The sequence below is a fragment of the Stenella coeruleoalba genome (assembly GCF_951394435.1).
Source record: "Stenella coeruleoalba genome assembly, chromosome: 13".
Classification (NCBI taxonomy): domain Eukaryota; kingdom Metazoa; phylum Chordata; class Mammalia; order Artiodactyla; family Delphinidae; genus Stenella; species Stenella coeruleoalba.
The window spans coordinates 50,926,839-50,941,582 of NC_137159.1; the positions used below are offsets into that span (position 1 = coordinate 50,926,839).

At 38.9% G+C, this 14,744-nt stretch overlaps 1 long non-coding RNA gene across 1 annotated transcript in view; it reads left to right on the forward strand.

Annotated features, from left to right (window-relative positions):
* The window catches only part of LOC307196280, a 156,615-nt gene extending 143,528 nt beyond the window's left edge, over nucleotides 1–13,087 (forward strand). The window contains exons 5-6 of the long non-coding RNA XR_013831097.1: nucleotides 3,418–3,499; nucleotides 12,928–13,087. This is a non-coding gene — a long non-coding RNA (uncharacterized lncRNA). The remainder of the gene's footprint in view (nucleotides 1–3,417; nucleotides 3,500–12,927) is intronic.
* Nucleotides 13,088–14,744: the final 1,657 nt, after the last annotated feature.

Sequence of the window (14,744 nt, forward strand, 5' to 3'; positions counted from 1 at the left end):
ATGACAATTTTATATCTGTCTTTTCTATAATTGAACCTCCTGCTTCCTCTTCTTATGTTATTATTTTGACATGGGCCTTCAGAATAATGTTAAATAACATCTGTTATCTTCCTGGTCTTGTTCCTGATCTTAATGGGCTTTCCCAAGAAGTTGGGGAATGTCACTTGTAGTTCACCAAAAAGCAAGATATTTGCTATTAGTTTTTGAAAAATGTCCCTTCTCAAGTTAAGTTCCATGCAGTTCTAGTTTGAGTTTTGATTAATAATAGATGTTAAATTTTATCAAACTTCTTTTCTGTACTTATAAGGATCACATCGTTTTTCTCATGTAGTCTATTAATATAGTGAATTTCTTAATTTTTTAAAATTGAGGTATACTTGGTGTACAGTATTATATAAGTTTCAGGTGTACAACATAGGGATTCACAATTTTTAAAGGTTATGCTCCATTTATAGTTACTATAAAATATTGGCTATATTCCCTGTGTTGTACTATATGTCCTTGTAGTTTATTTATTTTATACATAGTATAGTAGTTTGTACCTCTTAATCCCCTACCCCTTTCTTGCCCCTCCCTACTTCCCTCTCCCCACTGGTAACCACAAGTTTGTTTTCTTTATCTATGAGTCTGTTTCTTTTTTGTTATATTCACTAGTTTGTTTTATTTTTTAGGTTCCACATATAAGTGATATCATACAGTATTTGTGTTTCTCTGTTTGACTTATTTCACTAAGCATAATACCCTCAAATCCATCCATGTTGTTGCAAATGGCAAAATTAATTCTTTTTTTTATGGCTGAGTAGTAATCCATTGTGTATATATGCCACATCTTCTTTATCCATTCATCTGTTGATGGACATTTAGGTTGCTTCCATATCTTGGCAACTGTAAATAATGCTGCTATGAACATTGGAGTGCATGTATCTTTTTGAATTAGTGTTTTTGTTTTTTGAGGATGTATACCCAGGAGTAGAATTGCTGGGTCATATGGTAGTTCTATTTTTAGGTTTTTTTTTTTTTTTGGTACGCGGGCCTCTCACTGTTGTGGCCTCTCCCATTGCGGAGTGCAGGCTCAGCGGCCATGGCTCACGGGCCTAGCTGCTCCGCGGCATGTGGGATCTTCCCGGACTGGGGCACGAACCCGTGTCCCCTAAGTCGACAGGCGGACTCTCAACCACTGCACCACCAGGAAAGCCCTATTTTTAGTTTTTTAAGAAACCTCCATACTGTTTTCCTCAGTAGCTGCACCAATTTACATTCGCACCAACAGTGTATGAGGGTTCCCTTTTCTCCACATTCCTGCAAACACTTGTTATTTGTGTTTTTTTGATGATAGCCATTCTGACAGGTGTGAGGTGATATCTCATTGCAGTTTTAATTTGCATTTCTCTGATGCTTAACAACGTTGAGCATATTTTCATGTGCCTCTTTTTCATGAACACTGTTTCATTGACCATCTGTACATCTTCTTTGGAAAAATGTTTCTTAAGGTCTTCTGTCCATTTTTTAATCGGGTTGTGTGTTTTTTTGATGTTGAGTTATAAATTTCCTAATTTTTAGCCAACTTTACATTCTGAGAATAATGCTAATTGCTCAAAATATATTTATCTTTTTAACGTACTCTTATTACATTTAATTTGTTGTAATGAGTTAGGATTTTTATATCTATATCTTATGTGAGTTTGAGCTATGGCTTCTTTTTTCTCCCAATATCCTGGTTTTAGTGTCACAGTTATGTAAACTTCCCATCTTACTGTGCCCTTAAACAGATTTTAAATAAAATAAGAATATAAGATGATAAAGTTTTGAGGCATTAATGAACCTCTTGAAGGCTAAATCTAGAAAGTTAGATGAAAATTAATGATAATAAAAGACTTACATTTCCTCTACTTGTCTCTTTTTGTTAGAACAGAATCTTTAAACATATCCACTGATTTTAAGACATCAGTTTCTTATGGCCTCATAGACACTGAACTAAAGTTGAAACATTGTCATTTTGGAAGTGTCAAAACCTTAGATTTGCAGAATACTTAAAAATTTATGTAAACTTATAAACTCAAATGGTACTCACAGTAATATAATAAAGAAAACACCAGTCACTGCCTTGACTGCCCCTCCTGTCCCAACCCTAAAGGCATCCACTTGATATATCTTCTGTCATTTGTCACCATGTTTCCAAATAATGAACATATACTACTCTCTCTAGTTTTGTCGAGTTATGTATAATCCACTGTTTTCCTATTATGGTAGCTGAATATTTTAACTTTCAAACACTTTCTACTCTTTTCCCCATTCTCTAATATATCTTTTTTTAAAAAATCCATACTCATTTTTGTGTTAAATAAATCTTGCACACTGCTGAGCTGAGTGGCATACTCTTATTACATTTCCTTTCTTGCAAGATACTTTGATTTTCTTGTCTTTATTCATTGCCTATCTTTTCATTTGCTTCCTTTTCCCTGAACCTACTGCTAGGTCTTCCAATATCCCCCAATACCTCTGAAGAGGGCCTTTCAGTACAATTTCCCACACAGTCAAACCTGTTAGATAACCTCCTTTCCATGTCTCTCCTGCGGTCTACTCTGGTGTCCTCCTGGCCTGCAGCACAGCTCTCAACCTGGGAATTCCTTTACTGCTTTCCTGCCCTGGGTCCTCTGCTTCAGGTTTCCACAACTTCCTTTTTGATTTAGTCCCTCTTTTTGATGAAACATATATACCAGCAGCTTCCTGAGAAAGACCACTTGAGAGTAAAAAGTTTGGGACTTTGCATGTCTGAAACTATCTTTATCATGTCCTCAGGCTCGATTTGCCAGGGCATGACATTCTAAGTGGAAATTAATTTTGTGGGCATCATTCCTTTTCTTCTGGCTTCCAATGTTACTACTTATACATTATTTTCTTATCACTGTCATTATTTTCTTATTCCCTATGTGTTGTGTGAGATTTTTTTTTTTTCTCTCTGGAAACTTGTTGTTAGGATATTCTTGTTGTCTCTAGTGAGAGTGAGTAATATTGTGAATAACTACTGTGTGTCCAGAGACTATTCTTCCTGCTTTGTATGTGATTCAGCCATTTGATCCTCAAACAACTCTATGAGATTGTTGATAACTATAATTAGTCCCATTTGACAAAATAGAAACCCATGACACAGAGAGTTTAGGTGATTTTCCCAAGGACACACAGCTAGTAGTTGATGCACCCAGGATTTATATCCAGTTCAGTTCTGCAGTTGATGCTCCTAATCATTATTCTTAGCTTCTCCAGAAAGGTAAAAGTAACCAAAGGGATTTCCCACTAATGCAGAGTTTCAAGCAGTAGGTCCAAATAGTAGGGATCAACACCACACAAAGTTTGGGTTCCTGACCGACTGATGCACAGGTCAACACTAATTATGAAACAATTTCTCTCTGTCTACAGGACCTTCGACGTTTCCTAACAGAAACCAGCCAGCAGTGCTTTTTTACAGCCAGCAGGCAGGGAGTTTCCAAAGGCAGGACAGGTATAATTTTCATCACAGTCTTATACCACTTATAGCCAAAGAGGAGACTTGCAGAGGGTGATTCATCTGTAAGGCTGACCCAGCACCACTCTTCTCTGTAGCGAACACTCCTCTTTGTGACATCTTGGAGTGTCTTGTACCCAGATGCTGCCAAATGCTCATGCCTCTATCTTCTATGCTTAACTGCAGTCATAGTAACTTTCCTTCTCTTACTTCCTAGAATACCACTGGCACATGATCAATTCCATTGTGTGGTATTCTTTGTATTTTTTATTAATTTTATGTCTTCCCAGCTATACTGTGGGCAAAACTATCTTATATATCTTCTAACTCTTCATGGTGACAAAAAGATGACATATATATGAAAATGTATATGCACACACAAGTGTGTGTGTGTGTGTGTGTGTGTGTGTGTGTGTGTGTGTGTACATGCTGCTTAAAGGCTTTTTATCATAAAGGTAATATGTCTTCATGTTTAAAAATAATTGAAACAGTGCAAAAGAGTGGAAAATGAAAGTTAAATTTTCTCAATTTGTGTATATAGGAGCATATATATATATATATATATATATATATATACATCTATATATTTTAACATAATGGGATCATATTATAAACACAGTTCAAAAACTTGGCAATTTGTAGCTGCAAATTCTTCCCTTTTTAAACAGCTGGTAGGATGAATGAATCAATTTTATTAACCAGTCATCTATTGATGGGCATTTAAGTCCTGTCTAGGTTGGGACTTTTTGTTGTTTTTGTTTGCTAGTACAATCAGTGTTGCAATGAATGTTGTAAAAACATTATAATCACTTATGCAAGTATATTTATAAATAAATTCATTGAAGTGGGACTTCTGGGTTAAAGAGTACATGCATTTAAAATTGTGATAAGTACAGCTACATTTATTTCCATGAAAGTTATGCCAAATTATACTACTATAAACAGTGTCTAAAAGGGTTTGTTTCCCCCCCATCATATCCATTGTCAAATCATGGAGCTTTTCAATATTCCCTTATCTAACATGGAGGAAAATTTGCACATCTTTGCTATTTTAATTTTCTAATAATGATTGAAATTGAGCAGATTTTTAGATATTTGTTGGCATCTCTTTTGCAATGAACTGATTTTCATATCCTTTGCTCATTTTCTAGCGGGTTGTCCATTCATTTGTTGTTATGGTTTGGTTTCCTGTTTAATTTAATTTATGGTTTGTTTGTTGTTTTATTTTTTGGCATATTAATGAAATTAGTCCATTACCTGTTATGTGTGTTGCCAATATTTCCCCTGTTTTGTTATCTATCAACCTAGTTTTTTGTCTTTTAACTTTGTTACTCTTGGGGTGTGTGTGGATGTGGGGATGTGTATGAATTAAGGCAGCTGAAAAGAGAAGAGGCTTGTTTAAAGCCCCTAAAAGCACAGAGAAGTGAAAAGGGTTAAGGAGCAGGAAAAGAAACAAGGGAACTTTCCCAGCTCTGTTGCGCATGTGCATTTTCTCCTTCCACAAGAGTCATAAGCCTTACTGGAACAGCCAGGAAGCAACCATTATCTAAACCTGAAACTCCTGTTGACATAGTTTTTAGAGAAAAAAAAGACAATAAAAATAATTTTTAAAAATATATTGTTAGATAAAAGGTAGCTTTCTCCTCAAAAAAAAAAGATTAAGGGATATCCAGGATTGGATGACAAATTAATATGCAACTTGCCCATGCCAACTCTTCCAGCCAGCTTAATTCTCATCAGCTACTATAATTTATTAACAGTGAGGTGAGAAAAGACATGAATCAGCTTAATGTGATATAAGTAGGGCGTTGCCATAGCAACAAGATGCAGTCTGTTTTCTACTATTTATGTATGGTTTATTTTCTCCAGAGCCTTTTGAGTTATTGCTTGAAACAAATGGAATGAGAAACATCTTGTTCTGAACACCTCCCCACACCGCCCCTCAGTGTGTATGTGTATATAAAGCCACATACTTTTTTAATGAGAGAAAAAACAAAAACACTTGAAATTTTTTTAAAAAATTGTTTTTAGCACAAAAAGCTAACTACATAGTTTCCAACCCAGTGTGATTTTTAAGACTCAAATGTTTTTTTTACTTTCACCTCTGAGACATGTGATTCCTCACTGAAACCTCTGGGAGAAAACCCAAAACACATGCTGGAAGCAAACCTAAGGCCAATATTGCTTCTCAAAGGAAACATTCACATTCTCTACCCAGACTTCATAACTGGCTGGGACCAACTCCCCACTCCTAAAAGGAGTGAGCATTCTAGGTCTGGTGACAATTTGTTATTTCACTTGATCTGAAAAATTCAGAAGAAAAGTCCAGTCCAGGAAGGAAGTCAAGGCCAAGTCTGTGAGCCTGTTGGCCTGTGGAGGACAACGTGGAACCTTAAAAAATCTTACCAGCCAGTAAGCAGCCCCATCCTTGCCTGAAGTACCCTGTATGGAATAGACATTTTATGAAGGGTCCCCATAATTTTCCCCATTGTCCACTTTTTCTTGAAGGTATAGAATTGAGTTTTTAGATCAAAGATGGACTGGTGGTCATCTCCAGGCCATAGAAAACATCTGGGTTTCAGTTATTGTGAATAAAGATCTATGAATATTCATATACATCTCTGTTGATGAGCACGCACAGTTGAATAGAGTTGAATTGCTGAGTCATAAGGGAGGTTTACGTTTAGTAGTTACTGTCAATGTTCCCAAAATGACTGAGCCCATTTACACTCTAAATACATCCTTGGCAACACTTGGTATGGTTAGTCTTTTGTTTTTAATTGAAGTATAGTTAATTTACAATGTTGTGTTAGCTTAAGGTGTACAGAAAAGTGATTTATATAGATATAGATATATATTCTTTTTCAGATTATTTTTAATTACAGGCTATTATAAGATATTGAACATAGTTCCCTGTGCTATATAGTAGGTCCTTGTTGTTCATCTATTTTATGTATAGTAGTGTGTATCTGTTAATCCCACACTCTTTTTTCTTTTTAAACAGTAATAACTTTATTTATTTATTCGTTTGTTTATTTATTTATTTATGGCTGTGTTAGGTCTTCGTTGCGGCACATAGGTTTTCTCTAGTTGCAGCTAGTGGGGGCTATTCTTGGTTGTGGTGCGCGGGCTTCTCATTGCGGTGGCTTCTCTTGCTGTGGAGCATGGGCTCTAGGTGCATGAGCTTCAGTAGTTGTGGCGCGCGGGCCCAGTAGTTGTGACTCACGGGCTCCAGAGCACAGGCTTAGTAGTTGTGGCTCACTGGCTTAGTTGCTCCACGGCATGTGGGATCTTCCTGGACCAGGGCTCGAACTCGTGTCTCCTGCATTGGCAGGCATATTTTTAACCACTTCACCACCAGGGAAGGCCCCCAAACTCTTAATTTACCCTCACTTTTCCCTTTTGTAACCATAAGTTTGTTTTCTATGTCTGTGATTCTATTTCTGTTTTGTAGAAAATTTCATTTGTATCATTTTTAAGATTCCACATATAAGTGATATCATATGATATTTATCTTTCTCTGTCTGACTTACTTCACTTAGTATGATAATCTCTAGGTCCATCCATGTTGCTGCAAATGGCATTATTTCATTCCTTTTGTTGGCAGATTAATATTCCATTGTATATATATACACCATATCTTCTTTATCCATTCATCTGTTGATGGACACTTAGCTTGCTTCCATGTCTTGGCTATTGTAAATAGTGCTGCAGTGAACATTGAGGTGCATGTATCTTTTCAAATTAGAGTTTTATCTGTTCTGGATATATACCCAAGAGTGGCATTGTTGGATCATATGATAGCTCTATTTTTAGTTTAGTTTAGTTTCTTTTTTTTTTGCAGGGAGGGGAGGAGAAGGAAGGATTTATTATTGCTTGCAGCAAGTAAGGAGAACACTAGGGATTTTCCCAAAGCAGTGTCTCCCTGAAAAGCAAAACTGGGGACGTTTTAAGCTAACAGTACATGCATATTCATGAGGGTGCTTGAGCAGAGGAGAATTCAGCATAGAATTGGGGCAAAGGTCGACAGAGTCCAAGCCTTAGTTGATTGAAGTCAGGAGGGTCAACATCATCATTCTGTCCTCCACCTGGGTGGGAGCCTTAGTTCTTGAAGGTTTATGGCCGACCTCACAGCATTTCATCACACATGCAGGGTAAGGAGTCTACAGCAGAGTTCTGGAGGTCAGAGTCCAAAATGTTCTTGCACAATGAAAGTCGAAGGCTTGTTCTTTTGGAGGTTCTAGGGGAGAGTCCATTTCAGAGCCTTTTCCAGCTTCTAGAGGTTTCCCACATTCCTTGGTTCCTGACCTTGCATCGCTCCAGCCTCCACTTGCATCCTCACATCTTCTTCCTCTATTTTTAGTTTTGTAAGAAACCTCCATACTATTCTCCATAGTGGCTGCACCAACTGACATTCCCACCAACGGTATAGGAGGGTTCCTTTCTCTCCACATCCTCTCCAGCACTTATTAATTGTAGACTTTTTGATGATGGCCATTCTGACGGGTGTGAGGTGATACCTCATCGTAGTTCTGAGCTGCATTTCTCTAATCATTAGCAATGTTGAGCATGTGCTTGTTGTGCTTTTTATGTGCTTGTTGGCCATCTGTGTGTCTTCTTTTAAATTTTAGCCTATTTGCATAATCCTGGTGACTAACGATATTAAGCACTTTTCAGGTGTTGGGCCCGGCACTTGGGGCATTATGAGATCTGTACCTGCCCAGAAAGTATCCCCATGCCTAAGGGACTGAAACATTAAATAACAACTAAAAAAACACAATGACAGATAGAAAGAGAGACCATAGAAGCAAGAAAAAACACGTTTCCTGCTTTTTAAACAAAGGGGCCTGTATTTTCATTTTGCACTGGGCCCCGCAAATTATGAGCCTGGACCCCACCCTCAGCCTGCTGAATCCACATCTTCAGGGTAGGGGCTGGAATCCTGTTTCCACTGCCTCTAGGTTAGTTGAGGTCATTCTCTCTCTGCATCTTGGTCATCTAATTCCAGCATTGCCTTCATTCTCCCCACCAACCCCAAACCACTCTCTGCTTTACAGCCAGAATGATCTCTCTAAAACAAAAATGGGATGCACTATTCCTTGCTTCCCATGTCCCCATTTTCCTAGGGTTAAATCCTAGACTCTAACATCGTTTACAAGGCCCTGCGTGACTTGCCCCCTGCTTGCTCTGCAGCCTTGGCTCTCTCCATTCTCAGCCTCCAATCATAGGAAACTACTTTCAATTCCTCCAAAGTACACACTCTCTCAGTCTTTGGTGCCTTTGCACGGGCTGCTCCCATTGTCCCATCATTCTTCTTCGTAAGATCTCCCTACCCGCTTCTTAGTGTGGTTAACTCTAACTCATCATTCAGGTCTCAGGTTTAAAGTCTCTTCTGTGGAAGCCTTCCTAGACCCTCACCCCCTATTTGCTCCATAACGCTGTCATGCTGCGTTATAATTGCCTATTTACCTACTTAACCTCTCCCATTAGATAATAAGTTTTATGAAGGCCTGTACCCTTACCTTCTAGCACAGTGCCTGGCACATAGTAGGGATTTTGTTGTTTGCTGAATGAACAAATGAATATTGGAGCACTTCAAGTTCCTTAATATAGAAGGCAAGTTAGGGATGGGGGAGGGGAAATGAGACTGAAGAATGAGCAGAGCTCAGATATGGAGGAGATCATATTTCAGGAAAAAGTTTGATTTTGGTTGTGTCAGTGAGAAGGAGACTGACAAATTTTACTCCCTGAATTCACATCCCTCAAGATAGACTGTCACTCCATCTCCCTGTTCCACATCACCTCCGTACTTTGGCTTCTGCTGATCTCCTGTCTAAAAGTCCATTCCTTGTTTCAATCACATCTCACCTGGTCTCTGAAACGTTCGCTGACTCTCCAGACTCTTCTTTTTTCCCTAAGATTCTACAACATTCCAAGCCAACACTACGCAATCTGTTACTTGGTTGCGTTCCGCCTGCCATCATTTACTGTGTGTCACGTTGTCCTCTGAAAAACAGGATATAGGGGAGAGTGACTATAAGCAAATAAAAGAGGAGATTAAAATAAACATTGCAAAGTGTGTCCAAATGAATATTATCCCTCCAAATAATCCTCATGTGAAATCATTTTGGAACTCATCTTTGGGAATGGGCGTCAAATCCATTTTATGCACTGTAAAAGAAACAGAATTGTTCTTTATTGTGACCCTGAATTTTTGGCCCCAAATAATATTTACTTAGCTTGTTCATCTACCTTATTTTTCAGACTTGACTCCAAATGACTTTCATATGTAACTGTAAATGTTCAATCAGAAAAGCAGAGGCACTATGAGTGATACAGAACAAGGGATTTATTCTATGGATTAGACTTTACACAGTGTGGGAGCTGGTGAAGATGCGTGTTGACACTGCATCTGGAATGGGTCCGAGGTCTCTTTATATCATCAGCTGGGAATAAAATATAATATGAAGAGTGGGTGAAGGAAGACAAACAGGACTCCACATGGGTCTGTCACTACCGCCATCACTGATTATGAGCATGACCCACAGAAGAAGCTTTGCCCCAGAGCTGCACCTGTGTCTGGTATCTGACCCTGGAGTCAGAGAAGCTGGAGCAGGCAATGCAGTGGCAGTTCCTCTGAGCCTTGCTGCAGCACCAGGCCCACAAGGGGAGGCCCCTGGATCAAAAACAGTGTGTGCAAGCTGCAGTGACACCTTATACCCTATACCAACCTGCAAATTCTCTCACGACAAACCCTAAGCCAGCTGTGTACATGGAAGGATGTTCTGGGAAATGTAGTTCATCTGACTACGTTGCTGACGCACAATAGCAGCACAGTTATAAAACTCAAGCTTGACCCCCCCAAGGGATGGTTTGCCACCATTGAAAGCAGTCAAAAGCAAATGCCAGTACATGAGTTCCCCAAAGTGCTAGACACAAGGGCAGAATCTTTGGAATGAGTGGCAAATGCTTCCAAGAAGTTCAGATTGACTTCTTTAAAAAAGGACAAATGTTCATTTGGGTGTGTAACATTTTAATATCTTTATGAGGGTTTCAGGGAGTGGGGGGAAGACTAGTCATATTATTTTATAACCACTCCTTCTATTTTCATTATGTCCCCCTCTGGTTCTCAAGTTTACAGATCTTTTTGTTTTTGCTGTTGTTGGTTATATTTTACTTCAACTAAGTATTATGGCTGATTCATAAGTTGTTCAAAAGTAATACAAAGGAATGAGTAAATCCTGGGAATGTATCCCAGAGCTGGCTAATAACTTCTCCCTTCCCAAGGTGGGTGTTCTTGCTACTTTCTCTTATCATGATATACTCCCTAACCGTAGAGTTTAGAATCCATTTTTTCTCTCGAGTTTTGGTCCTCTGGCCTTTCACCACTTCCATGACATCTGTGCAAGTCCTTTCTTGTTATATGGCCCATATCAGCTTCTGTGTTTTAGGTCTTTCTAAAAGCTTTCTCCTTTAATGCTGACAATGTGATATGGATGATCTTATTCTTGTCACCCTAGGCAAACCCAGAAGCCAGCAAAAATGGTCTATGGGTATAAAAAACCTAAATAACAAATGGTGTGGTTAATAAATTACATTTCTGTCAGCCTGATCTCAGTTCCTTTTTTATTTCTTAAACAAAGCCTAGAGGCTTATGATCCCTAGTGTATCCACCGCCCTGACATTGCTTCTAAGTTTTAAAAACCGTGTTAAATACACAAACACAAAATTTACTATCCTCACTATTTTTGGGTGTACAGTTCAGTAGCATTAAGTACATTTACAATGGTGTGCAATCAATATCCAGAACTCTTTTCATCTTGCAAAACTGAAACTCTGTACCCATTAAACAACTCACTTGCCCCTCTTTCTAGCCTCTAGCAATGATCATTCTACTTTCTGTCTCTTTGAATTTGACAACTCTAAGTACCTCATATAAGTGGAATCCTAGAGTATTTGTCTTCCTGTGACTGATTTATTTCACTTAGTATAATGTCCTTAAAGTTTATGCATGTTGTAGAATGTGTTAGAATTTCCTTCCTTTTTAATAATAATACTGAATACTGAATAATACTCCATTGCATATATATACAACATTTTGTTTATCCATTCATCCATCAATGGACAATTGAGTTGCTTCCACCTTTTTGCTATTGTGAATAATGCTGCTATGAACATGGGTGTACAAATACTTCTTTGAGACCTTGCTTTCAATTTTGGGGGGTATATACCTAGAAGTGTAACTGTTGGATCATATGGTAATTTTATTTTTAATTTCTTCAGGAACTTCCATACTGCTTTCCATAGCAGTTGCACTATTTTACATTCTCACCAACAGTGCACAAGGGTTCCAATTTCTTCACAACCTCACCAACACTTGTTATTTTCTGTGTTCTTTTTTTTTTTTAAATAGTAACCATCCTAGTGGGTGTGAGGTGATATCTCATTACAGTTTTGATTTGCATTTCCTTAATAACTAATGATGTCGAATATCTTTTCATGCTTGCTGTCCATTTGTATATCTTCCTTAGAGAAATGTCAATAGCTCAATTCTTTTTATCACTGGATAATATTCCATTGTATTGATGTACTACATACAGTTTATTTATCCATTCATATATTAAAGGACATCTTGCTTTCAAGTTTTGGCAATTATGAATAATGCCTCCATAACAATTGTGGGCAAGTTTTGCATGGACATAAGTTTTCAACTCATTTTGGTAAATTTCAAGGAGCATGACTGCTGAATCATATGGTGAGAGTATGTTTAGTTTTACCCTATCTTCCAAAGTGCCTGTACCATTTTGCATTCCTACCAGCAATGAATGAGAGTTCTTGTGGCTCTACATTCTTGTCAGCGTTTGATGTCAAAGAATAGAAGAGGGAGTAGATAGTAGACAAGATTATACCCACCCCTTCCTCTGGAGCTCCCACTGCTGCACTGAAATATGTGTTTCTATGTCTCTCTTGAGGCCAATCTACTTATTCATCTTTGTATAGTAAGAAGTATAGGGTCTGGCAGAGAGTAGATGCTCACTATTTGTGGAATAAATAAGTAAAACAGTCACAAGTGATATTACCAGTTTCTGGAGAAATCTCTGTGGCAGTGATTCTTAACCTTGTCTGCACATTGGAACCACTAGGGAAACCGCAGGAAAATGCAGAAGCCTAGGTCTCACTCTCAGAATTTCTAATTTGGATGTTCTAGGGTAAGGCCTGGACATGAGGATTTTTTAAATATTGCCAGGTGACGGTAATACAGGTATCCCCCAATTTTTGAAAGTTCCCTTTCCACCACATCACTTTTACGAAAGACTATGTTAGTACCTGTTTTTGCTAAAAACAACAACAAAAATCCAGGGAGGATTTTCGCTTTTACAGAAAATGGTGAAAAGCTAAAATAACGTCAAGCATTTGTTTTGCAGGGAGCAGTTAAAGAGGCAGAGTTTCACCCCAAGCAGTGAGAGTGGCACCATCCAGCTCCCTCTCCGGGAACCGTACTCAGCATCTCAGCATCAAGCTGCCAGAGCTCTGAACTGTGCCTGTGAGTATCTGTGCGTTATCTTGATTTATTTAGTGCATCCGCAAGCAAGATGCATCCTAAGGTAATTGCTTTTTTGATTTACACCATCTTGGCTTCAAATGGTTTCACAGGACCGTTCTACTTCCCGAAAGCAGGGGAAACCTGCTGTATACAGTCCAGACTAAGAACCACTCGAGGGAGCATAAGAATCACTTGGAGGGCTTGTTAAAACACAGATTGCTGGGCTTCACCCCTGGAGTGTCTGATTCAGTAGGTTTGGGGCCCAGGAATTTGCATTTTTAACCAGCTCCCAGGTGATGCTGATGTTGCTGGCCCAGAATAGAATAGACTAGAGAGAGAGATCTCATTCAGCTGTGAACAACCCACTCTTCCTTTCTTATTAACTTCATAATTGTCCCCAGGGATGGACTTATGAGTAGTGTACTCTTACTAGATATTTTAAATATTTTAATATATACCCTTATACTTCCCCCAAAAGAATTTGCAGTGGTAGTATGATTTGAAGAGAAATCGAAAAAGTTCTCTGGTAATTTACTAATTCATTTTTTTGGCTGTTAAAAGCTTATCAAGGCCTTTATCACAAATATTACATATAATGCAGATTTCCTCCTTGGAGGAAATAGAACCCTGGGCTCAGCGAGGAGAAAGGAGATACTGAAGGCAGACTAGGATGGGGACATGCAAAAGTACTGACTTAATATCCACCGGGAACTGCGTGGGTTTTGACCCTCAGGGTTTTGATTCCTGACAGCCCAGGAATCCTGTCTTCAGTCACTGGCTGTTCTGTTCCTTATCTCCACTTGTCCCCACCCCAGCACGAATCATACCCTAACCTCCCAGACTGACTAAGTACTGCAACCTCTTCTGTTCTCCTGTTCAAGTTCCTCTTTGATCAACACTTTTTGCCTCTCTGGGTTTCAGCGGTGTCATCTGTCAAGTGGGGAAAGGAGGATGAGGGAACAAGCAAAGAGGCCAACTTGGATATTTGGTCACTGTGATTTCTACACTAATTCCCTAGCTTTGGGGCAGAGTAGCACAAAGGCTGGCAAACCTCAGCTTCGCTCTGGAATACCCAGCCTCAGAAAGAGACTGAAGGGAAGTGAGTTGGCTCTTCCTTATTTGCCTTATGGGGTCAACCCGGTGTAGAGAAAAGAGACCTGGACTGAGAATTAGGCGTCCTAGGTATCACCTGAAAACAAACCAACAAACAAAAAAAAAAAACGCACAACCTAAAAGTTGAGTGTTTTATTCTGGGACCTTACAGAGGACTATAGCCTGGGAGACAGCTTCTCAGATAGCTCTGAGGACTGTTCCAAAAAGGTAAGAAAGGAGCCAGCTTATGTAGGAGTTTTGCTGAAAACATGTAGTCAAATATCAAAAGATTGCTGCTAGTCACAAAAAAACAGACTTTTCAAGTTAATGACTTCAGTGCTTTTCTATGTATGGAAAGGTGCAAGAGTCTGGGCTCATTGAAATTATTCCTTTGAAAGGCATCTTAACAATCTAGGGCTAGTATCCTGTTTTTCTCCATCCTGAATTCCCCTCAGGGTGCACCGTCAGGGGCGGCTACAGTGGCTGGTGGCTTGATGGTGTGGTCCCAGTTCTACTTTCCACCTTCTATGAGATTTGGGGCAGTCATTTCACCTTTATGGGCCTTCTTGTTCCCTCATTTGTTACATAGAGTTAGCTACGGCATGA